Source organism: Pantherophis guttatus, chromosome 1 (assembly GCF_059756535.1).
Source record: "Pantherophis guttatus breed Tessera chromosome 1, ASM5975653v1, whole genome shotgun sequence".
Taxonomy (NCBI): domain Eukaryota; kingdom Metazoa; phylum Chordata; class Lepidosauria; order Squamata; family Colubridae; genus Pantherophis; species Pantherophis guttatus.
The window spans coordinates 60,981,989-61,009,235 of record NC_142063.1 but is presented as its reverse complement, the minus strand read 5'-3'; the positions used below and the strand labels follow the sequence as shown (position 1 = coordinate 61,009,235).

Sequence of the window (27,247 nt, the reverse complement as noted above, 5' to 3'; positions counted from 1 at the left end):
ATGATAATAATAGAAAGATGTTTGAAAGATAACAGTTTCAATGTGAGTGAGACAGATGGGCTGTTTAACTGTGCTCAGTGAGAGGAGGAGAACTGATTCAGTAAGAACATTTTCACGTCTTCTCTTCAGTGCCCACAGCCTGGCAAATGTTGTGACATCATTAAGCTGAACTGCTGATTTTCAATGGGTCTTGAACAAGAACGGGCAGGGGTAACTCAAGCTTCATGCTGAAATGCAGCTAACTAATTTACTAGTGTCACTATTTCCGATAATTACTTTTCGCCAAAATATTTTGCTGTGCTTGTGTGCAGAGGATTTCATTCTACAAGTCAACACCCCAAGTGTTGTAGCCTCGCAGGATCTATCAACAGCTTCTATTAAGAGAGAATATAATCTTGGTGAGAGGGGTGGCTAACACTTCTTTTCTGTTTCTTAGTAAAGTCTACTGCATAGACTCCCAAGCAAAGAATCTGCATTGGCAGAGATGACACGTTCAGAATGTAAGGAGAAATAACATACTGAAGCAAGCAAAACAAGGTAAAATGAATGACAACTGACAGAAAAGTAAACAAGTTGGTTTTCCTCTCCCTAAAAAGAAAAAGAAAAATACATTTTGTGTGGAAGAGATATAAAAATATAGAATCATAAAGAATTCTATATTGCAATATTGGATAGGGATAATATGATTGAGTTGTCCCCTGCAGGGATATACCATCTATCAAGCAATTTTGAGAGGAAAATCAAGGGTCAAGATTAGATTAAACATTGAATGGAAGTCAATTCCTTTGAAATCAATAGGACTCGTTCAAGAAGAGGATCAGTCATTTTACTTATAATAATTTGCATGTGTGCTAGAGCAGGGGTCTCCAATCTTGGCAATTCTGGGAGTTGAAGTCCACCAGACTTAAAGTTGCCAAAGTTGGAGACCCCTGTGCTAGAGGGATCAGCTTCTATTATAGTCATAACACTGCATAATTAATCTATTTTAAGGTTAAACTTATAACAAATTTTAGAAGTGATTTAACAACAAATGTCTTTGGAAACTTAGACTTGAGTATCTTATAAAGCTAAGTTGCTTGTAAGTTATCTTGGACCCAAATGGAATTTGGTTCTAATCATGGAAACCTGGTATAGAAAATGATACTTTAAGACTAAAATGATTTTAAGGATGGAATTTGGCAAATCCCAGCTTGTGATGTTGGCCTCCTTGCTCTATCAAGAGAGATGTTATTTAAGTGGGCTTCTTGTTCAAAGGAATGTTTTTTCTTTGCTCTCTTCACCTTCGCTTTACCTTTTTTTTAAAAAAAAAGAGAGAGAGAACTTGTGATGCGATGGTAAAAGTATTGTGTTGAAACTAGGAGACCCTGATTCAAGTCAGGGGTGAAATCCAGCAGGTTCTGACAGGTTCTGGAGAACCGCTAGCAGACATTTTGAGCAGTTCAGAGAACTGGTAGCAGACATTTTGAGTAGTTTGGAGAACGGGCAAATACTACCTCTGGCTGGCCCCAGAGTGAGAAGGGAATGGGGATTTTGCAGTATCCTTCTCCTCCCATGCCCACCAAGCCACACTCACCAAGCCACACCCACAGAACCAGTAATAAAAAAAATTGGATTTCACCACTAATTCAAGTTGATTGCAGCCTACAGGTTTGAGCCTGGGGTTTTTTTTTCAGCCTATCCTATCTCTACAATAGATACAATAGTAGATGAATAGTACCAGGTGAACCAGTAGTGGTGGCGGCAGGCTCTGCTCACCTCCCCGGATGTCATCACAGACACTCTGCGCATGTGCAGAAGGTTCTGCGCATGCGCAGAAGGACCTCACATGAGCGCTCACAGTTCCGAACCGGTAGTGAAGGTAAGTGGAACCCACTACTGAGGAGATCCCTATGTAAGTAGTCTTGAGCTCCTGGAGAAAAGTTGAAATGTAAATCTAACAATTGTAACGAATAAATAGAGAGTAAAGTTAACGTATAAGATATTTTTATGAATTAATTAAAAAGGTCACTATGGTACCCATAGTGGTACCCATTTGTGGAATATGGTACCCATTAGTGGAATACCCATATGGTACCCACTGTGGTACCCATTTATGGAATAATTGGTCATAGGAATCATTTTCAGTTATTATGGAACCAAGACAAAACTTTTGTTTGACCAAGCATTTTAATTTCTTCAGTCTGTGCAGGAATTCTCTTTTTAATATACTGGCCCTGCATTCTGTGACTATATACTTAAGGTTATTGTTCATCAACACAGTATTGAGACAAATATCTTCATAAATTAATTAAAATAAACAGACAGATGGAATTTATTCACATGTCTTAAATCAGATGACTATATTACAATGTGCGAATTGTTTGACCTGGTACTAATAAAAAGACATTTCATTAGCAAGAACCCTAGGAAATTTTAAATAAGGGTCATCCTTTGGTATTACTGTAGCTGGTGGCTCCTGCACAGTCCCACCAAGTATCATATGTTTCTCCATTTTGTAGGTGAAGATCTGCTAAGCTGAAGTGCTTTCCATCATGATGTTTGAAGTTCCTTCTGGTACATTCTGCTGTCAGTTTTAGCAGTGATTTCATCTTGTAGGGGAAATTCTAGTATTACTACTAAGTGCATGGTGTCCCAAATACCCTCTCAGTCTACACACTTTGTCTTCTGTCTTGATGTAATAGCTTGGTATTTACTGTTGCTATCATCAAGGAGAGAAACAACCTAGAACTAAGAAGAAATTTCCTGACAGTTAGAACAATTAATCAGTGGAACAACTTGCCTCCAGAAGTTGTGAATGCTTCAACACTGGAAGTTTTTAAGAAGAGGTTGGACAACCATTTGTCTGAAATGGTATAGGGTTTCCTGCCTGAGCAGGGGGTTGGACTAGAAGACCTCCATGGTTCCTTTAAACTCTGTTATTCTATTCTATTCTATTCTATTCTATTCTATTCTATTCTATTCTATTCTATTCTATTCTATTCTATTCTATTCTATTCTATTCTATTCTATTCCATTCCATTCCATTCCATTCCATTCCATTCTCTTTTATCCAGGGCATATCTGTCTTGTCATCCTAGCATCTGAGAAAAATACAATTCCCACAACCTATATGATTCTTCTGGTATATTAAAAGAAAGAGAGGAAGAAGAAATGGCAATAAATAAATTCTATAGCTCCATGTCCTGGTCTTGTATGAATACAGACAGTGAAAGCAGCATTTTTCACATTTCCCCTTTGCGAAATTAGACCAATCTCACAAGAGATAAATAAAATCAAGACTTGTTTAAAAAAGAAGGAAAAAAAAGATAATGCTCCATTTATAACCCTTTACTTTTACTTCACTTTTATAACAAACAGTGGTAGAAGAAAAAATAATAAAGAAATAGGAAAATCATTCAAAAGGTCCTCCAATTTAAAAAAAATACATAGGACAATATTAAACGCTGTAAATACCATATGACATGTCTAAGATACAAAATCATAACTCCTTTCCCTAGTCCTCAGTATCCTAGCCCTAATCCTAACTACCAGTGGTGGGTTGCTCCTGGGGCGAACTGGTAGTGGCAGCGGCGGGAGGCTCCGCCCACCCGCCCAGATGTCATAAAAAATGCTCTGCGCATGCTCAGACGCTTCTGAGCATGTGCAGAAGTCCTGCGCGCTCACACTCGATAGCAAACCGGTAGCACCAGGATTTGAATCCCACGACTGCTAACTACCCAAAGAACCTCTGTGAGAGAGATGGGTACTTTTAAAATATGATAAATGAATGAATGAATGATAAAATCACTCAGCTGACATTGAGAAAGTTGAATACCAGAGAAAACAAAGTAAACTTAAAATGCAAACTGAGGCAAAATAAAAATAAACTCTATATTATATATTAGTAGTCTTTCTAATGAAACATTTTAATCTATCATTTCAGAAATAAATGAATTTCCTAAGGCAAAACCTATATTTTTGCTTGGCTGGATTTGTTCAGTTTCTTATAAATTGTAAGCTTGTATCAGAGGCTAATGACTAAGCTCCTTCCCCTAGTACAGAGGTGTCAAACTCAATTTCATTGAGGGCCGCATCAGGGTTATGTTTGACCTTGGGAGGGGACAGGGGGGCGTGGCCAAGGTGTGTGTGGCCAGCTTGATGTCACTTGTGTCAGGGTTGCCTGTGGTGGCCTGAGCACTCTGCCAGAGAAAACGGGCTCCTGAACTCTGTTTTCGGTTGTGACAGTCTCCTGCAAGCTTCTGCCAGTGAAAACGGAGCTTGGGAGGACCCATATGTGGCCCTCCTGAGCTCTGTTTTCACTGTTAGAGGCACCACAGGCCAGTCCTTCGCTATTTCCAGGGTGGCCCCACGGGCTAGATCTAAGCACCCCACAGGCCTGACTTTGACACCCCTGCCCTAGTCCCTAGTCCAGTACACTACTTTTGCCTTTGTTTTAAAAGGAGATAAAACTTTTGCCTATTAGCTAAAAGGCAAGGCTTTGAGTGAGCCTTTTCTATGTTTCTGTGTCATGCTTCAGCTGGACTGAATGTTGACTGAGCATCTGTTTTTGTCTATCTTAAGGGCTAGGAGGAGCTATCTTGAGACACAGGTCTTCAAAATTATCTAGGAAGTGGTCAGAATCTTTATCCTTCCTGTATGAACAAAATCAGTCGACAGTTTGGAATTGGTTGCACAATCTTCCTCAACCACTCCAATTCAACTGATAGAGGGTGTTTTTGTTATTGTTTCTTTGCTTCCCCCCTCCATGTTTATTTTCTTTTCTCTATCTAGGTGGACAGTGGAATTTCCTGCAGGTGTGTGCCAAAATTCATGTCTGGAAAAAAGATGTATAAATAGGCTTAGATGCTGTCTGGCATTTAGACTGACAGAAAGACCGCAGTAAAGCTGCTCAACATAATTATAAATAATAACCCATAATAAATAAACATTAAACCAGAGCCGAACTAGATAATAGGTGATGACATTCAGTTAAAATAGCAAGCATATGAATAAGTGTTTTGTTTTGTTTTGTTTTGTTTACAAAAAATGAATAGTCCAACTTGTATTGGAAATAACTATGCTTAATAGTGTATTGCTAGTTTGAATCAAGATCCTGTGCCTATCCCAGTGTTGGGTTTCAAATTTTTTTACTACCGGTTCTGTGGGTGTGGCTTGGTGGGCATGGCATGGCTTGGTGGGTGTAGCTTGGTGGGTGTGGCAGGGGAAGGATACTGTAAAATCTCCATTTCCACCCCACTCCAGGGGAACTACTCAAAATTTCCGCTACCGATTCTCCAGAACTGGTCAGAACCTGCTGAAACACCACCACTGGCCTATCCGCCAAGAAAGTTTCTTCTTGTATTACTGAAAACATTTTTTTCCCAATGGAAAGAGATCAACCAGATCTGGATCAAGCCTTTTTTGCTTTTTGCCTTTGAAAAACCATTCATATAATTTTTAATTGAGTTTGAGGTAAAACTGGTCTTTGATTGTACTTGAACATATTGTTTAAATGTGCCAAAGCAGACATCAATCAAGACCTCTGGATTCAAATGTTGATGATAATGGCATGCAGAAAATTGTGACTTAAAATGAGAGAAGAATAGATGGTAAAATGCATGAAGGAACAAATGAAAAAAAATGAAAAAATAAAATAAAATTTAAGAATGCAGTGCTTCGAAGATTTCTTGAATGAATGTGTGACAATGAGATAAGAATATAGAAAAAAATGACTGAACCATAAACTCATAAATGAAATGGAATGTTGGTAAACATTTGCAAACTCTCTCTCTCTCTCTCTCTCTCTCTCTCTCTCTCTCTCTCTCTCTCTCTCTCTCTCTCTCTCTCTCTCTCTTTCTCTCTCTCTCTCTCTCTCACACACACACACACACACACTCACACACACACCATATTTGGAGAGCCAAGAATAAATGAGATGATGACTATTCAGTTATTGTTTAGAAAAGACTGCTTTGAATATGTGTGTTAAGCCTAAAAGCCTATTTTATGTACACATGGCAAAGGGATGAAGATAAACCTAACAGTATGATTTGATAGAAAGATTAAGAGGATTGGGAAGGAAACAAAGGTGATTTTTAAAAATTTTTTTAATGAGGGACAGATTTTTTGGTAGGCTAAGAGAAGATGTGAGGTTAAAAATGACATGGAGGAAAAGGAAAGAAGTGAAAGAAACTAGACTAGAAATAGAATAACTGCAGGAAGAGAAAGTTAATCTGCCAACAGAATGAAAGGAAAATAGACAAAAAGAAAGAAGGTGTGGAATCTGCGTAGTACAAATTGGGGAAAAAAAGTTACAGAGTGCTACTGAAGTATATGGAATCATGTTAATAAGATGCCTGGAACATTAGAGTGTTGAAGTGAAAGCAACTATGGATGAGAAAAAATATTTAAAAGAATTATTGCTGCTAAATTATAAAGATGAAAGAAAGTTGCAAAGAATATAGCCACAGAGCAAGGGACATTTATTTCAGTTATTCATAAATGTTGATTTATTTCTGAATTTTGCTAAAATTTTCCTAACCAAATATAGAGCCAGGTAGTTGTTATTTGAAACAGTGATGCCTCTATTAATCTATAAAAGGCAGAATCTGACTCTGGATTGTACTACTGAATCACAGAGACAGTAATTTGGTTATAGTAAAATCCTTCTGTCAGTTTTGGAAGACAATTTTCTTTTTGCTTCTAAACTGCCACATATTTTAGCTGGGGAATTTGGGAGGGGGTTGTTGTTGGAGCGGTAGAAAGTTAGTCATAACAACATTCCATATTCAAGGACTTTTGCCTGCATCTGATGGAGACTGCCTGAAGATTGTATCTGGTGGAGTATGAAGAGTTGATTGGACAATGTGATGAACTTGTGGGTGTGGGGCAGGGCTGTGAACTCTTAGCTGGGTGGGGGAAACCTGGAAGCTTTCAGATTCAAGTTTTCCCAGATGTACTAACATGACATCTCTAATAAATTGAAACTTTGAGGAACCTCAGGCCTCAGAGCTTTATTTTGTTGGGAGTGTTCCTTGACACCTTCCATGAATAGAAAATCAAATTGTGTCTGTAACTTTTTTAAATACTAGAGCTTTCCCATTGGAAGAAAGCAATTTCACGTCTTTGCAGATCCCTACAACCCACTAAAATGTGCTCTGTAAGACTCTTGGAAAACATGAAATGAACTTCTATAGCAAGATGAAAAATACATGACAATTGCTTTATCTTTTATTTTGTAGCAGGAATATTATAAACAGAATTGAAAGATGCTTCTCTTAGCTGAAGTCTAGACCCCCAAGATCAGCTAGTTCTCAATGGACAAATTATATTGTACCAGTTTCTTCATACAAATTCTGTTATGCTGATATTTTTCATAAAACTGTAATTTTTACACAGCACAAAAACAAAGCAAGGGGTGATGTTACTTTAACAATTTAGCAAGGAGTTTTTTGAGTGCTATTTTTGGCCCACACAAACATTCACTTGTTTAGATAGGACACAAATGCAGGATGATAAAGTAAATAAAGAGATTTCAGATGTCATTTCAGTGAAAAGTAAAGAATAATTTTGACAAGAAGTTTCATATGGTCTAATTTTGTGAATCAAAATAATTTGATGAAAAGAATGCTCTAAGATGGGCCTAAATTATGACATATCTAATACAAAGTAAATAATTGTTGCTTTCTCACACTGTGGCTCCAGCTCTTATTATGACTAAAAAAGAAACATTAAAAAAGATTTCTGTCTCACTGATGTAGATTAGAAACCAAGCAAATGAATACCTGTGCTTTTTAATACATTTTTCTTACCTTTTGCCTTAAAGGTCAAATGCACGTATATGTACAGAACTATAATGATATCGCCATTTTTTTTTAGGCCCACCAAGTATGCATTTCTGTTTTACAGTGAAATCTTACCTGGGTACTCTATAGTCTATTGAGTTTAAAGGGTCTTCCAAATAAATGCCTACAGCAGAGTTGTTTTCTAGGGACAATGATAAACATGTCAAATAAGTGGCTTTTAAAATGTGCCTAGCTTGCCAATCAAGGCATGGTGTAGCTAATTACTCAACAGATGCAGCATCACCACTGAAGTCCTTAATGCCTTAATGGTTTGTGGCTGGTGCCTTCCAGAGAACTTTATGTACAAATATGTGCACTAATGGTATATTTATGCCCAGGATTGGCCCTATCATTAGAATGAGACATCTCTGTGAGGCAGCAGATAGTGAGTTGAAGTGGCGGCAATTTGATGCAGATGAGAGAATTACATGGCCTGTTCTCATTCTCCTCAATTAATCTGATGTTTCTGGATATACTAGAAAGCTATTCCTATACATGCAAATAAGATTCAGTGTCCAGTTCCTTCACAGTGTTTAAATGAAATGGAAAACTCTACAATTGTCTTTTCCTTGATAAAAATAAATAGAAATGAGCGGACTAGATAGTGAAGATTCACTAAATTTGTTTATACTTGTTAAAGGTTGGAGGTCACTTCTTTATTTCTTTTCTATTTCATTATTATATTCTCACTTTTTTGCCATAAACATATATTAATGCGAAGGAATATTTCATAAATACAGGGCAACTCTAGAATAATAACTAGTCAAATGGAATTAAGCATGGCTTAAGGATCTGTCCATAATCAGGACAAAAATACCTACCTTTACTATTAAACTGCTTATGTGGAAGAAGGAAGGAATCAACTTGGCTTCTTTTTTTAGTTTTTGATAATATATAGGGGTCCGGGAATCTGGTAACTTGCCATGTTTGCTGTTTCATATTTTGGAGCCTCTTATGATAGATGATGGAAGAGGAGGAGGAGGAGGAGGGGGGGAGGAGGAGGGGGAGAAGGAGGAGGAGGAGAAGAAGAAGGAGGAGGAAAAGGAGGAGAAGAAGGAAAAGAAGGAGAAGAAGAAGATAGCAAACATACCTAATACTCTTGCCTCCTATTTTTCCTACCACAACAATTTATGAGATGGGTTGGGCTGAGAAAGAATGATTGGTTTGAAGTCACTGATCAAACTTTTATGTTTAAGGGAGGTCTAGAACTCACAGTCTCCTAGCTCCTAGGAGAGCACCTTAACTTCTACATCAAACTGACTACTTATATGTATTGTTCCCTAATATATTTCCAGAACTATGTTGGTAGTTACATATTATGGCCAATGAACAGGCAGATTGCTTGCATGCACATATTTAAAACTCCCCCACACACATATCCATTGCTCCTTTGTAAAACTCTAGACTTTCCATCAAGGAGATAGAGTTCAGTGGAAGATTGCCAGTGCTACACAAAAATGCTCCAAAATTCAATGCCATCTTTCATCCCTGGTTATTATGGTCTGGTTTAGAACTGATTTTCTCCTATACTTACTATTACTTCATAAGAGAAAATTATAGGAGTCACAGTTAATGTCACTTATCTATGAATATATAATTTGTATAATATTTCTAGAAACTGGTTTGAACTTTAACTACATTCATGTAAGCAACTACTACTATATATTTTGCTAATGCTTATATAGGAATCAAATGCTTGCATTTTAAACTGGTTATTATATGACTATTCCAAATCATTCAGTGGAATTAACATTGCCATTGTGGATCATATCAGATTCCAGACAAATAAACAACAGTGATATATAGAATTTAACACTGCTTAAGAGACTCAAAGAGCATATCTACTTGATACAAAGCAGTGAAATTCATTTTAATAGGGCGAGAACTAATTTGGTGTCAGCCTGGGGTGGAGGTGCTGATGGAACATAACTGCCCACCAATTTTTATTAATATGTTTTTCAAAATCTTCTTGAATGACATGTTCACTCTGTTCTGTTGGCATTCCTGAGCTTTGTTTGCCTGTGTTTTCTGAAATGTCTCTACAAGGTTGCGTGTGCTTCAACTCTGCCCTTGTAATATTATTTCCAACTAATTATACCAATAGAAAGAGCTGAGTGCAAATATGATTTTAGCAGTTTATAATAAGAAAAATGCTTTGTGCATATATTAAGACCAAGCACTGTTCTCTCAATTATTATTAGCAAGAACTCCACCTACTGGTTTGAAATAGAATAGCAAGTTTTAAAAAAAGGTTTTCAAAAGAGATTTGTTATTTTTTAATAAAGCATTTCAATAAAGAAGTTGTTGCCAGCATAAAACCCAAGCTGTTGGATATTTGTATGATATGATCCAAATTGGGGTCTTTGGGGTTTGATTCCAACTCATTAAAAGTGGGTCCTTTTCACCAATTACCATCCTAAATATAATGTTTTCTGACCACATGTAAGAGTGTGAGGGGAAAGACGTACAATTTAGATCAGTTACATGAATAGAAATTCATTCATTGTTTCAGTTGGAAATGGATAGCATATGGGGGTGACTCTACAAATATGATTTTTAAAAGACTGCAATCCCTTTATTGCAGCCATACTTTTCTCCCCTTGTTTTTCAAGCTTTGCTTTGATATCTTAGATGTATGACTGTAATAGCAATTCATAAGATATTATGCAAAATGCTAACAAAAACGCAGCTTTTTGTATCCATAGGGGAATATATAGGATAACAGTAGAACTGGGAATGTACTTCACAAAGAACCTAAACTTACTCTGTTTATTACATTTATACGTAGGTATTTTTCTACCCATATACATTAAGACTGAGAAGGTAGTGGGAAATTGGAGGGGGGCGACACTGGGCGGGAGAAGGCTATTAGCATCTTCCTCAGTAGTACAGAGAAAGTGTGATGTACTATTATGAATGAATATCCATGCTTCAAAGTTTGAAGCCGAGAGGATCTATGGAAAACTACAAAGAATCAACATGGGATGGAACCAGTGGAGGAGCTGGCACTTGGATCTGATGAAAGCTGGGTAGTATAGAAATCACTGAATGGTGCACAAGGGTACAAGAAGATCCAAAGACACTCTGAACAAATGAGGCTATCCAGTTGCTTCGGCTCTTTGCCATTGTGGTGACATGCACACCACAACAGCACATATGTGTACCTGCCCTTTGTGTCCTGATCAGTGTACACTTGAAGATCTCATGGCAATGCAACAATGCAATCAATGTTGCTAGTTTCTGAACCAAATCTGCTTAATTTGTACATATTTTAATCTTGCATTTTATATCTTAAATTTTATGTCATTTTTTTTTGGTTGTTGTTAGTTGCGAAGTCATGTCCAATCCATTGTGACCCTACGGACCATGTTCCTCCAGGCTTTCCTGTCCTCTACCATCCTCTGGAGTCCATTTAAACTCATGCCTATTGCTTCAGTGACTCCATCCAGCCACCTCATTCTCTGATGTCATATAGTATGCCTTATTTTAATTCTTCTGACATGAATAAACAAAATGAATATCAATCATGGAGCATGGTGGTCATTGATATACAGTATGGACCAAATATGCACTACCACCACATTAGAAGTGGGTCAATGCATGAATAGGAGACTGCCTGAATATGTGTAGCTTTGTGTGGCTCAGATTAGACTGTAGTGGCTTTCAGGATGCTATAGCAATCTGGACTACAAAAATAGGGGATATTTGCATAGAATAAAATCAGATGTACAGCTACTGCACCTCTCATGGAGTTAGAACAGAGTAGGCAAGCTCCTACCTTATATGGTGATTGTCTCTGTATCAATGGTGAAATTCAAATTATTTTACTACCGGTTCTGTGGGCATGGCTTGGTGGGTATGGTGTGGCTTGGTAGGCGTGGCTTGGTGGGCGTGGCAGGGGAAGGAGCCAGCCAGAGGTGGTATTTGCCGGTTCTCCAAACTACTGAAAATTTCTGCTACTGGTTCTCCAGAACCTGCTGGATTTCACCCCTGCTCTGTATGGTAACAGCTTATCTGGAAAATAAAATGTGTCTAAGATTTCTTTTTGTTTTACATTTGCATTTTTATTATCCAGAATGTTTTTTATTTAATTTCTTAACTGCATATTGACCTTATAATTTCCTTAGATTTCTTTAAGAGAATAAGATGCTATACAAACAAAGAAGAATAACTCTTCTTTGGCACTGTGAACTGGAATCTCAATTGCTCTTAATACTGATGCATGTGAAAATGCTTTTTTTTCTCTAATGTGTGTGTGTATTGTACTTCTTGCCCTATAAAATTAAAGAGTAGTGGTTTGACAAAAAATGTCCAATTAACATATTGGCTCATATTGCTAAACAATAGTTTGTTCATTGCCATGAACACCTACTATGGCTCATACTATCATTCTCGCTTTGAAGATTTTTGGGAATCAAAATGGCAGCCATGCCTTGGTGTTTTTATAGAGTATATATAAAGTTCGGGGAGAAAAGTAAGAACTGCTACAACTCACTTTAGTATACTGCATTTGACTTTGCATAATTATGTTTTCTATGTCCACTGAAAAATGGGCACCTCTTTCAGCCGCTTTGAGTAGAAGAAAAACAATACATATTTACCCTCAATCTTATATGGTTTATAATGGGATAGGTTATCACCTGGTATGAAACAATGCAATGTGACAAAGAAAATATAGAGCCCCTATTTGGAAACAGAACCCTATTTAGTGTTTATTCAAGGTGTTGCTTATTTTAAAAACAGCTATTACAAGATACCACAATATCAGTAGTTTGCATAAATATGTATCACATTCAATTTCAATATAGAACTCTCCAAAAAAAGTCATCCATTAGCATATTTACTTGAAAATTGCAAAGCAACCGAAGAATTTAAGAACACAACTAGATAACAAAATTTACCTGACCTTTCAAAGCTCAACAAAACAAGACAGAAGGTCTCCTTCAAAGGGTGTATCATCTATATGTTTGGAGGCTGAGAAGCCCATATGTTCTATAAAACTGTTGCATCTCAAAGTTATAATAATATGCAATAAGGTGCCAGAACCAATTATTAAATTTCATATGATCCAACAGAGTCAAGAAAAATACACAGGGTCAATTTTACTGGCTTCGGTTCTTACGATGCACAATGCTTGGGATTATAGTGTAATATCAGGTTACTGCCGAAGATTTCCTTATGCTGTCAGTTATGCTCACAGATGACTATACAAAAAAATAAATAAATTGAAATGGTACATTTTTTGTTTGGGACAAAGATTGCAGGCTACTTAATTTATTAATTACAACAAAGACTTAACAGCATTAGAACAGCTCTTCCAACCTGGTGCTGATAAACCAGTATAGTGATTCCTAGAATTTCCACTAGCCTGGACCCTTTGGTCTGAAGGCTAGGCATTATCAGTGCTATAATACTGACAGCTTAAAAGGAACTCAAAATGCAGAATGTTAGATTAATGCGAAGGAAGGAAGGAAGGAAGGAAGGAAGGAAGGAAGGAAGGAAGGAAGGAAGGAAGGAGCATATATTTCAAGTCTTAAAGGAGGAAAGCAGTGTGATTAGCTCACTTTGAATGATAGCATCGGAGCCAAATAGTGTGGAAAAAGAAGACACTTAGGTCTAAGTGTAAACAGTCATAATTTATTTACTGTGACATCTTTTAAACACGATGAGTGGCTGTTTTAAAGACCAGCTACCATCTCTTAGCCAAGGTCAACTGTTTGACATTGATCCAGGCACTTTTTCACCCTGTGAAATCTATCAAGAATGTGGTTTGGGAGACTAATGACAATTTTGTGGGGATATTGTGTCTAAGTGTACATGTAAGACTGGCATATGCATATAATATGCAATACTTTTCTTCAGAGAGATAATTAGGTGAAATCTGTCTTCTTATTGATTGCCTATAGGAACCAAATATTCACATGCATATGAGCTAAGCGAATATAACACCCAATTCTCAAATTCTGCCTGTCTAGAAGGAAGTAAATTCTGCTCTCCAGGTAGGATATCTTAAAGGTACAAATGTAATTGCTGTAGGAAATGATTTTCTGCCCTTTGTTATTGGAGCATTGCTAGCTTAGGCCCATGTTTGCCTGTGTATGTTTACAGCATCTGTCAGCCGATACATGAGAAACAAGAAGAGTATTGTAAACTGATCCTGCAGCTTTTGCTGAATATTTAATGCAGCCTGTTTCAAAGAAAAGCACAAACATTCTACTTTTCAATTGCTTGTCTTCCTTGCCCTCTTCTAATATTCTCCTGGGAGAGATGGGTTTTCGAACTTGGTCCTTGCAAGTGCCCATTTACTCCAAGATCTTTACTTCCCAGTCTTGGCTTTCTTTCTGTCTCCTCAAACTGGATTTATTTCATTTTAGCCACCTTAGAGTAGACTTGTGTGTATATATTTTCAGGACAATTGGATTGTCTCTATAGATTTTTAAATCACTTTTGAGATCACAATCAGAAATATGTAAACTGTTGTGTTGTTCCACCAGGCAGTCATAGAACACATACTTTAAACGTGGATCATCCAATCCTATAAAATGATCTTTAAATGAGACAACGAGAATATAAGTAGATTAAAGTGGCCAATAATGGGAAAACAAGTGCCCATTCGAAGAGCAATTGTAAGAAATTTAAGCCTCAGGAAGTTGCATTATACATTTTATTAAATTGAGGGTATATTCACCCTTCTTGTGGGTTGAAATTTGAACCAGTATTTTCTGTCTTTGGTTGCTTTACTTTAAGATTCCTTAATGGGCAGAAGATGTAATGCATAAGATCATATGGCTTGCTTTAAGTTTTCAACTTAGTATCTCCAAAGTTGTAATTTAATATAAATTGACATATGTTCCATAAACAGCTGTTCTTTCATATAAAACAATATCTGGCCTGAAATGATTGTGTGAGGCCTCTAGGACTCCTGCAACATTCAGCTGCTTTGTCGCTTTAACCTTATTTGCAAGAGAAAGCATCTAATTTTAAGCAGCACTACCATTTAGCACTATGTAAAATGCTGGCTTTCAAGAAACAGAGTCAACTTGTATTTATATAGTTGTCCTGCTGCTTTTTCAATAATCAGGAGAATGGGAAATAAGGCCGAACATCTGATTCACATACATGCACAAAGAATTGATGCCTACTTAAGTTCTTTATAAAAGGCCATCAAAAATATTATAACCACCTCATAAAAATAGTCTTATCAGTGTCTTTACAGCAGGAAATAAAAAAAAACAGTGTCAAGGAAATTGCTTTCAAAACTCCATGTGGCAAATGTGCTGAGTTACTGTCTACTTCAGTAGCAACTGCTAGTGGGGGGTGAGAAAGGGAAAGGGGCAACAGTCCCCCAGAATGCTAGGAAACAACACAAATTTCTTTGCTGTACTCAAGGTAACAGTATGCATTGTCAACAGCTCTGTACTGCTGTTTGGAGGCTTCTTCAAGCAACAGAGCTTCTAGTTCACTAATCATGCTGCTGTTTGGCTGCTTGGAGAGGGAAACTAAACCACTCAGTAAAAGATTACTTCAGCAGCAGAGACTTCTAGGAAATTAGTTCCAATGATTTCTCATGAATGCAGTGAAGATTCGTAAACATACAACTATTTCAAGATCAACTTTATTAATCAGGTTTGAAACTGAAGCCATCTTAGATAGCATACATTTTTCATTACTTGGTTTGCATGTTGAATTTATATCTAATCTTTTCTCCAGAGGTTTGAGATGACATCTCAGTGTATCCACCAAACTACCTTGTGAGGTAAATTCAAGAGAGAAAGAAAAAGCCTGCCTTGAGATGAATAGCCTCAAGACCTCCTGACTTTCCTTAGTACTCCATCTTTTATACTTCATTGGTGCTAAGTTTCGACAACCATCAGACTGCTAATGCTTTTTCTCATCACTTTATAACTCAATTGGGACCTAAAAGGTTGTCAGGTCATTTAACGCTTTAGCACCTGAACAAATATTATGTGAGCGGAACAGGTTAACATTTCTTTAACCAACAACTTTGTCTCCATTTATAGGAATTAACATATGGAGTTCTGGTTTTCTTTTGTTTCCAATGCAGTTTAATAACTGTATGCAGCTGGATGACAAAGTTCTCTGTGATTAAGAGTGCAGCATTATTTGATGTAAGGTATCCAGTTCCATCTTGCATTCCCATCCATGAGGGATATAGGATCTTTTAACAGATTATCTGTCACTTCTTGCAGTCTGTGATAATCTGTTTTGCATATATAATTTATCAGATATATAATTTATCATTATCTTTTTATACTGTGCATTTATTATGCTATTCAAGTTCTACCACCATCAGTCCCATGATGGTGGTAGAACTTCTTTTGAAAAATCATTCAAATGTTTGAGCTGAATTCAGTCCTATGAACTAATATTAATGAGAAGAAGCTGCAGACAACATAACACCTTACATTACATTACAATATTGATTCAAACTACTGGATATTAGTAAGCACTTAACGCATTTAAGTCTCTTAAGTAAGAGCTTTGATAGTACAGTGGTCTAAGCACCCTGTTATTAACACAGCTGCCTGCAATTACTGCTGGTTCAAATCTCTCCAAGGCTCAAGGTTGACTCAGCCTTCCATCCTTTCTAAGGTAGGTGAAATGAGGACCCAGTTTGTGGGGGCAATAAGCTGACTTTGTATAAATATACAAAAGTATGCTTAATGCATTGTAAGCTGCCCTGAGTCTCCGGAGAAGGGCAGCATATAAATCAAATTTTTTAAAAAAATTGAATCTTTGACATTTAATCTATTCTGAATGCTATATTCCCCATAAAAGTTTATGACCATCAGCTTTTATCATCAGCTATCATGGTAATTAGACCATACCCTGTCCAGTTACTTCTGTTCCAATAAGAATCCATTCATATTATTGCACAACAGAAAGAATAATGGAATAACAGAGTTGGATGAGACCTTTCTTCTATTCCAACCCCCTGAAGTAGGAGGCCCTATATCGTTTTAGAAAAGTGGTTGTCCAATCTCTTCTTAAAAGCCACATCTTCTGATGGCAAGCCGTTCTAATGGTTAATTGTTCTCACAATTTCTCCTTAGTTCTAGGTTGCGTCTCTTAATTAGTTTCCATCCAATAAAGGGGAAGTTCCAATAAAGGAGAATAGCACTGATGATGTTATCTACTTTGGGCAATGAAACATAAAACAAACAAGCTCAGAGAACACCAAGGACCCCCTCCCAGTTTCCATCTATTGTTTCTTGTCTTGCCTTCTAGTGTTTTGGAAAATAGGTTGACCCCCATCTTCTTGATGGCAAGAAGATAGATTTCTTCATAATAGCTCACAAGTTATAGAGGCTGTTCATCTGGCATTTCTGATATTTTTAAAAGTTCTTTTTGATGCTAAATTAATATTTATCCAGTACTTTTAAGCTGTGATTTGTTTAAAACTGTATATACTGGTATACCAGTGTATAGCTCATGTGTTCATTCATTCATTCAAAAGAGTTCAAAATATTGTAAACTTTAAAAAAAACCGTGTTTTTATATTTATAACAGGACTCTGAGATATATTAGCTCAATGGCTGGTCTTAGTGCATTTCACAGTCAAGTGAGTTCTTCCTTCTTTGTGTCAAATTGCTATATTGTTTTTCAAGAATGAAAAAGAGGTCTCTACTCACTCTTGGCTCACTGAAGAATACACACAAACTGAAAGTGAGAAAATACTTATTTAAACATATTAAATGTAAAGATTAACTTTCTATAGAATCTTGAGATGATACAGCTAAGTAGATAATCTCTTACTTTGAAACTAAATCTGCATAGCTGCAGCAAAACAATTATCTATCTATCTATCTATCTATCTATCTATCTATCTATCTATCTATCCATCCATCCATCCATCCATCCATCCATCCATCCATCCATCCATCCAGTTATGGCCAATGGGAACATTTTTGTTTCTCTTCTCTTTTCTTTCTTTAACACAAAGTTGGTTGTGAAAAGCCATCAGAAACCAAAGGTGTTTGATACAGGAGTGACACAGCTTTTTCTGGAAGCACCAGTTTCTCTACACACTGCAGCATTCAAACAAGTTGCAGTTTTTGGATTATCATTCAGTGGAGTTCCATGAAGGGCCAGATTATCTAGCCAATAACTCTAAAAGCCTCCATTAATTGTTTCTTTACAAATGCAATGAGAAAGGAAAAACCCTACTGTAGTTCTTTTCTTCCCCAATTACTATGATGTCTTATAATTATGTCTATATAATTTATGATTGTATGAATCATATTTCTCTTTAGACCTGTTTCATTGTCACATAAGCTTCATCTTCCAACTTCTCATTGCCATTAATGGCAATGAGTACCATTAATGGTTCTGTGTACTATGAGATACCACAAGTTCTGACACAAGATATTTTTCAGGAATTATGATATCAAGCACCTGGAAAGTTTCATTATTTCATGTTCCCACCACTAATAAGACAGTCATCTCCAATATTTTTTTTTAAATGAGGCTATGAGCTTTCTTATGTATAGATCCTGAAAATATTAGGGAGAAACCTGGGAGTGTACAAAATCTTTTGCAGCTGCTCCTGGGGGAGTACATCCAAGATCATTCCTGTCATGTAAATCATGGGATTCAGAGCTCTCATGATTTCCCTGGCTGTCACTTGCATTATGATAACTGTCAAAAGCTGATGGTTATTTGGATGAAGTTGGAGCAACCTGGCTGATTTGCAGCACAATACCAAAGCTTCAAAAGGAAGAAATTAAGACACCTTATCACCCTTCTTTCTGGATTTTCAATTGTTGCTTCCCAATAAATGCATAGGATTTCTCCAAAGAATTCAAGCTCTGAACAGAATATATTTCTTACATCCATATATCTCTTGTCCCATGCCTATTCTTCATGTTAGTGAAATAAGAAACACCAGCATACCAATGTGACTTTTATAAACTACTTATTCAAAACGGAAGTTATGGTATTGAACCTTCTATAACCTTTAGTCAATTCAGAACAAAGACTACCATGTTGAAAACAGTGCTCAAAAAAGACTTGGCACCTAAATTGAATGATGTAAATAAGGTGCTTAAAATGGTTTAGGATAAACCATTACCACCTTTAAAGCGCTCCATGGCTTAGGACCTGGTTACTTACGGGACCGCCTACTACCATCAACAGCCACCCACCGACCAGTACGCTCCCACAGAGAGGGGCTCCTCCAGGTGCCGTTGGCCAAACAATGTCGGCTGTCAGCCCCTAGGGGGAGAGCCTTCTCTGTGGGGGCACCGACGATCTGGAATGAGCTCCCCCCAGAGATACGGAGGATTCCGGATCTGCGCACCTTCCGCTGCGAGTTGAAGACGTTTTTATTTCATCAAGCTGGCCTTGCCTAAATCTTCTCCCTTTTAAGTGTAAATTTTAAATTTTTAATGTATTTTAAAATATGGGTATCTTAAATTATGGGTACTAATTCAGCCAAATTTATTTAATTCATTTTATTCGATTTTAAATTTTGTATATCTATGTGTTTTATTTCATGGCTGTGCACCGCCCTGAGTCCTTCGGGAGTAGGGCGGTATAGAAATTCAATAAAATAAATAAATAAATAAATAAATAAATAATTCCAAAAGTTGAAATTCACCTATGGTTTGAAATGATTACAAAAAGGTGTTTGGCTCATTACCACATAGTTGGATCATCAAATGTTGTTTTCAAAGAACATTTACAGATGTCAGTTTTAAAACGTTTACAGTAAATAATGAAGCCATCATGGTGTAGTAGGTTTAGTATACCTTCATTGTCTGTCTGATGTTCTTTCATTGTCCTTTTTTCTCATTCAGCTATCTGATGTACTTGCAACATTTCACATCACCTATGCTCTTTGGTAAGTAGAGTCTAACAATGTCACTGTGTGAATGAAGGGCATGCTTCATTATCATTATTTTTCTGGTCTTCCTATCCAGAGGCTTTAGTGCTACTAGAATCGAGTCCACTATTCCAGGTACAGTATGTATCTAATGACTAGAATTGCCCAGGTGCACTTATATATGTCTTAGTTCCAAAGGAATAAATATGACAAACACTAGGACCCTGATGGCAAACGTATGGCACACATGCCAGAGGTAGCATGCAGAACCTTCTCTGCTGGCATGAGCACCATCGCCCCAGGTCAGATCTCCATGGCATTTCTTTCATGAGCTTCTGTTTCTCTGAAAATGATGAAATAGAAGCTCATGAAAGAAAAAGATCTTACCTCTTGCCGCGCTGCCGGTGTTGGGATGCCCCACGTCTCACTGGCCAGTTGGTCTTCAGGTCTCTGCTGCACATGTATGCATGCCCATGCATGTGCATGTCCATACATGTTCACGCATGTGTATGTTTGTGCATGCACATGTTCGCATTCATGCACACGCGCACACCTTTCAGTTTGGACATATTCTCTATAATACTACCAATACTGCAATAGTAGTGACAAATGCTTGGATGTGTAACTGTAGAATCATTGACAAGAGTTGAGAACATATTTTATGTATAGAAGATCTCCTTTTAATCTTCTGATAAAGTTACTTTTACTTTACCTGTGGTTTGTTGGAAAGAACCACTGTGAGAATGAAATTGCCGCAGTTCAATCTTCAGTACAATTTCCTGTGTTTATGAGTTCCATTCATTAGTCTAAGACATTATTTTGAGATCTACAGTTTGTTTGATAATGACAGAGTTCTTCGGAGCTTGTGTCAGCTAGCCCCTTACAGTCATCTATTAGAACACTGGCACCTCCATGTTCACCATTTGCGAACTTGGCAGTCACCAGCTTGGTTAGATGAGATGAAAGAGAAGAGATACCTTTCAGTGGTAATAGAACACAGATGGCAACTGTCATCACCACGCACATGCATTTTGTTATCTTTCACTCAGTGGGGACCTAAGGAAATGTATGAAAAAAAAAATTATACAGGGAGTGAGATAAAATATGGCTCTCCACATACCAGTGCATCAAGAGAAACAAACGATGCTAATGTCATGATGTTTTGCTATATTTTACAATATGGGCAGTTGACTAAATGAAATGAACTGTATTATATTTTTGTGTGTATTACTAACCTCTTTGTGAGTGTTAGTTGGTCTTTAAAAAGGCAACATTTTCTTCTTTCACTTGTGGTACTTTTGCAACAATTTGACATGTTTCCCTTCATCAGTGAAAGAACCAGAGCAATTTATTTATTTATTTATTGGTAAAATAACATTGCTGAAATTACAATAATATCAGCTGGCAACCTATGTTCTAACTTGGTTATAGTACAGAAGTCTACGGCTTAATACTCTGGGGCCTTTTATGGACTACTGAAACCTTCTATGTGCCCTTATCCTTTCTGTGGACGCTTGCAGAAATCTTTCTGAGAGTTGTTCTTTCTCCCCAAAGAGAATATTATTAAATGTATAGTCAATAATAATATTGACATTAGATTTGAAGTAAGTTTCATTTTAAATAAAATAAAAGAATTACATGATATACATGAGTGTTTGTCCTAGTCCCACCTACCTTTGGGAATGGAGCCCTCAACACATCATCTAAATCTGACTGTGGACTTTGGCTCCAAAAGTATTGCAATCCATGTTTTAGCCATTGCCTGTGACAACATGATTCATTCTTTTAGTCTGCACATATTTTGGAATTTATACTCTACTGCATGGTTTCCATGGCAGCCATTATAATCAATGGGTCTTCAATGTATTTTAGGGTCATTTGGCATTCAAGTCTGTTTTTATCACAAAGCCTTATATCTATTTCACTCTCTTTCAAGGATAATCCTAATATTGACTTTCTCTGAAACCATTAAGAGAACTTAAAACACAGTTTAGCAGTGACAGTGAATAATACACAAGTGCCAACCACTGAAACTGCTTAGCACTTGATGAATTGTAATGGAGGTGGGCTGTAGCAATTCAAGACTTTGTCTTCACTGTCAAGCACAGAAATCTGGGGGCGTGGAACATTAATGTTGACATATTATCCAGATGGCACAATCACCATGTGGAAAGAGACAGTATGGCAGTGATGGTTCCAGAGCCAAAAACTACACAAGAACAAACTTCAGAAGGTCATTTTGCACTTAAATACAGGAGTTCTGAATACAATTAACTAATAGGAATAATTCATATGAATTCTATCATGGATTGTTTGTAGTACAATTATTGATGAAAAGTTTAGTTTCAGATTAAAGTAATTTCTTACTATCAGCAGAATTACCAATATACAATCTTATTATACAATCTTACTTTTTGTCCTTGTTATATCATTAACGTAATTGATTTACCCAGAAACTGAACAGTATTCACACATACACAAACTCAAACACTAAAAATAAGACACCCAGTTTCAATTTTAGGTGAATTTTTCCTGCAGTTTGTTATTTAAAGGGCATCTGAGGAGTATATTAAAGCATAAATACTTCATCATCAATTGGTACAAACATGATAACATGGGATTAGTTATCATTTTCATATGCAGAAAAAGAAAGGGACACATTTTTTTGTTTAGAATTGAGCACATGCTTAATAACAGATGCAAAGGAAAGTAAAGAAGAATATCTAAGCCCAAGAATGTTCTGGTGAATGAACAAAGAAATTAGATTTAAATTTTGCAGATGTAAAATGATGCCTTAGGGGAGAAAGGAAAAAAGAAATTATGTGGATAAGAGAGAGGAAATGATTATACCCAATTTAAGTAAGAATGATGGTTTCAGAGAATAAAGCAATGAGGGTGGAGTCAGAAGGAAAGAAGATAATAGGAAGTAGAGAGAAAAAAACATTGAAAAGTTGTACCTTTGAATTTTGAGAACCTGCAAAACTTCTGACAGAAGTTGCATGTCAAACAGTACATACCTCTTCAGGAATACAACTTTGTTTAATGCCAGGCCTGGTGAACCCTTTAGTATTCTTAAGTTTACATATAGAATAGAATAGAATAGAATAGAATAGAATAGAATAGAATAGAATAGAATAGAATAGAATTCTTTATTGGCCAAGTGTGAATAGAATAGAATAGAATAGAATAGAATAGAATAGAATAGAATAGAATAGAATAGAACAGAACAGAACAGAACAGAACAGAACAGAACAGAACAGAATAGAATAGAATAGAATAGAATAGAATAGAATAGAATTCTTTATTGGTCAAGTGTGATTGGACACACAAGGAATTTGTCTTTGGTGCATACGCTCTCAATGTACATAAAAAGACAAGATACACTCATCAAGAATCACAAGGCACAACACCCAGTTTAGTTATCCAAGTTATAAGATAAATTTGTTCCAATATTCCTCAAAGCAAATATGCAACTGGGATGAGATGGCCCTGATGCACTGCCAAAGAAGAGGAAAAAGTGGTATATTTGCATAAGAATTGCATATGCATTAATGCGAGTTTAGAAATGACTGCTATATACTTACAAAGAAATAACCACCATTGCAGAGAAAACTTTGATCACTTTAATCTGTATGCCTGTTCAGTCAGCAAAATAGACATAAACTGCTGATGAGTTGTTACTATACCTACTTATGGCCCTTTATTTTGAAATCACATTTGGAGCAGACAGCTATTTGAACACTTCAAATGCAGGTAGTCCTCCACTTACAACAGTTCATTTAGTGACCATTCAAAGCTACAATGGCACTGAAAAAAGTGACTTATAACCATTTTTCACACCTAGGACCATTGCAGTATCCCCATGGTCACAAGATTTATATTCAGACACTTGGCAACTGACTCACATTTATGATGGTTATGGTGTCGTAAGGTCATGCAACCTTCTGACATGCAATGTCAGTGAGACAGCCAGATTCACTTAATAACCGTGTTACTAATCTAACAACTGCAGTGATTCAGTTAACAAAAGTGACAAGAAAAGTTGTAAAATGGGGCAAAACTCACCTAATAAATTTCTCAGTTCACAACATAAATTTTGGGTTCAATTGTGGTCGTAAGTCGAGGACTACCTGTGAAGAGGTATTTTGGAAGCTGTTCCTCTAGAGAAGACATGGTCATCTCCATCTTAGTTCCTGAAACCACATTGAGGTCCAAATATTATGATCCTATTACATCCTAACTAGAATTTTCTCTATCTTTCTCCCATATGTCATTTAAATATTACAATAAGTAATAGTTTCAATTGTCTTAAAGTATTTCTGAATTCAGTAGGCATAGCTTGATTCCAAACTAGGCAAAACTCTGACCATCTTTAATAATATATTCAATGAGCAAAATTTCAAAGATACATTCACTCAGCCATTTTTTTATTCATTCACTAATATAAAGCCATGAACTCAAAATTGCATTACTACCTTTAATCCTAGGGATCTTAAAATTAATATAAAAAATGATGATATATCAGAATACGACTGAGCCTAAACGATCTTCATAACTTTTAAACCATTTTTTAAAAAAATCAAATGTCTCTTTCTTCAAAAATTGTTTTAGTAAATATAGACATTATTGGAATTTTATTTATTTTTTTTTTCAAATCTGTTTCTTTAAAATCATAGCTTACATCATTACTTACATAGACAAACTAAAGACTTATCAAATGTACACATAAATACATGGCATAGAAAATAAATGTTAAGGCAGAATTTTTAATCCAAATTTGCCATGTATTTGTTACTTAGAACATGCAGTATTTATAGAAAAGAATTGCATGATGAAACTCTGAAATTAATTATGAAAGATTTAATGCCAATAAATTCACACAACCAACCGGGAACAGTTGTGTGTTGCTGTTATTCATTCAGCTAAAATGCTTTGTTTTGTTTTCTATAGATAGAAATTGGAAGTTGCTGGAGAGCAATTTATGCATTAGAGACAGAATTTTAAATGAACATAGCCTCTAATGACTCTTTCAGTCCAAAAAGTGACACCAAACTCTAGAAAAATTACTTAAAGGATCAGTTACATTTAAAGCAATGAAATCAATAACAATATTTTCCCCAGCCTTCTTTCTCTCTGATAAGCAAAAAATCTTTACTTAAGTTAAACGCCACATTAAAATTTAATCACAATCTGTGTGCTGTAGCTAATGACAACTTCTGGACATCTGTCTGCTTCTTTGTTTAAGTCTGGTATTCCTTCTGTTTAATTCTTGCATTTAAATAGAAAGATGCAATTGTGTATTGTTGTTGTTGCTGTATGTGCTTTTTTTTTTTTCTTCCCCTATTTGGAAAGCTTGTAGCTACTGATTTTTCTTTTCCTACATGCTTATCTTTGGGCGGATGCTAATTAAAAGATTATTGCACATCTGAGAAGAAAAATAAAGTCAGAATAGAAATATTACCAGTAATAATGTTCACCCCAAAACAATTTATTTGAGCATTGTATGAAATGTATTATTAAAAACAACCTGATTTGTTCTTTTTAAAACAATTCTTTGTTTCATATGGTATTTTTCCCCCTTCTTTCAGACAAGAATAAAACCATTCTATTGATTGATTGCATTTATGCATGTTTCTCTAAAACTTCTGCCTTTAAAGGGATAAATACTAAATTGTACAGCTCTGGTACTTTGTCACTGAGGAAAGAGATTTTAGAAGAGCTATGACAGCAATTACTGCTGTCCCTTAGTCCCTATTTCTGCCTCCGCCGAAGGGAGATGAATAAAGAAAGATTATCTTTCACAGGACTTTCTCTGATTACAGCTCCATTCTCCAATCACTTAAAATGACAGTGGAGACTTGCAGTAAGAATGTAATATTTATTATAGCAGAACCAGTGAGTAGGATCAATACGTTAAGCTGTGCTTTTAAGTTCAGAAGACTGAAAGGCTGACATAGGATCATACCTTAGCATCTTGTGGTAAAACAGTTTTCATTCCACTCAAATGGGCTCAAGTTAATCGATAAGGTTAAGTACATTTGCCCAGCTTAAGGTCAATAAAATTTGTCCATATTCAGTATCAGAAATAGCATACATGTTTGTATTTTGCTTTAATTTCATTGTTCATCTGGTAATTAATCAACAGCTTTTGCCAGAAGGAATGAATAATCATCAATAAGTGCCTTAAAATATCTTATTTCATGTCAATTAAAAGTGACACTGAAATATTCAGATATGCCCATTATATACCTAATTATATCTCCAATATACTCCAGCGTGTGCACAATATATTGATCACTGTGTATTTTAGCATGTAATGCATTCAGTGTATGTACCTTGAAAATCCAGATATACTTGTACAACATCACTAATTCAACCAAAACTTATATTCAAGAAATATGACCTTTTTAAAAATTAATGGTAATATATCTGAACTTTATTATTAAAATAACATGCAACAAAATACTTCTATCTAGATGAAGAATTCTATATGAATAATAAAGTAACCTGAATAATATTTGTAATTTTTGTTCGGTCTTAAAAATAATGACTTCCTAGCTGTTTTTCTGTCTTACTTACTTACTTACTTACTTACTTACTTACTTACTTACTTACTTACTTCTGTCTTACATGTCTTACTTTTAAGTACAGATCTATAAAATTCAGTATTTTGATTCTCAGTTTGCAAAATTATAAAAGGTTATTCCTTACTCATACTTTATATTCTTCACAATTGAATTCTCTCATTTTCTTTTACAATTTACGCCATTACAGAACAATATTTCCAAAATCAAGACTATAGAAAGGAGTCTTTCGTACACTTTTGTACTGTATCTTTGGTGAAAAGGGCTTTTTCTGTTCATTTTGATACCTCTTAGGTACCTTTTGCTTCCAGCAAACAGAATCTTTTCTTTTTTCCTTCATGCTTTATCTAAATCACATTATCAGCTTACATTTCCTGACATAAAAACACAAACATCTATGTTAAAATGATTTATGAACACAAATACTGTCTACTTCTTGTCCTTTGAAAAGAATTAAGTAAACTGCCTGTTCAAAACGGTTACACTAGCTGTCTACTTTTCTGAAAGCAAAAGCCAAATGAGTAGTTAAAAATATTACACATTTGAAAAATGCAAATAGGGTTATCCAAATATGCAGCCATATGTCCTCAATGCACACAGTTAAAAAAGAATTTGCAAGGCTGCACACCAAACAAGTATATTTAAAGATGCTGGATGCTATTTGCCATGCAATGTGTTTCTTGATGTTCATGTGATATTATTTTAAAAGATGCATTGCCTCCTTCTAGCAAATATGACACTATTTTAATATAATTTCAGGCTTCTAACACATTCTGGGCTCCTGAAGGATCTTCCTTTTTTCACTGTTCAAATGCCAGATACAGGGAGCAGTTCAGAGAATTCCTTTGGCTGTTAACGTAAATTAGTTCATGTAATTTATGCTGCAAAGTTTGTCTAACCTTTAAGCAACTTTTGCTCCGCTGATCACAGCATCAATAACAATAGGGGATAGGAGGCCAAATCCAAATGGTTCAACCCCTAACAGGAAAATATCA

At 36.0% G+C, this 27,247-nt stretch overlaps 1 long non-coding RNA gene across 1 annotated transcript in view; it reads left to right on the top strand.

The window, feature by feature from the left end:
* The first annotated feature begins 13,784 nt into the window (after nucleotides 1–13,784).
* LOC117665740 (uncharacterized) overlaps nucleotides 13,785–27,247 on the top strand; it is a 38,095-nt gene continuing 24,632 nt past the window's right edge. The window contains exons 1-2 of the long non-coding RNA XR_015733547.1: nucleotides 13,785–13,822; nucleotides 19,643–19,686. This is a non-coding gene — a long non-coding RNA (uncharacterized LOC117665740). The remainder of the gene's footprint in view (nucleotides 13,823–19,642; nucleotides 19,687–27,247) is intronic.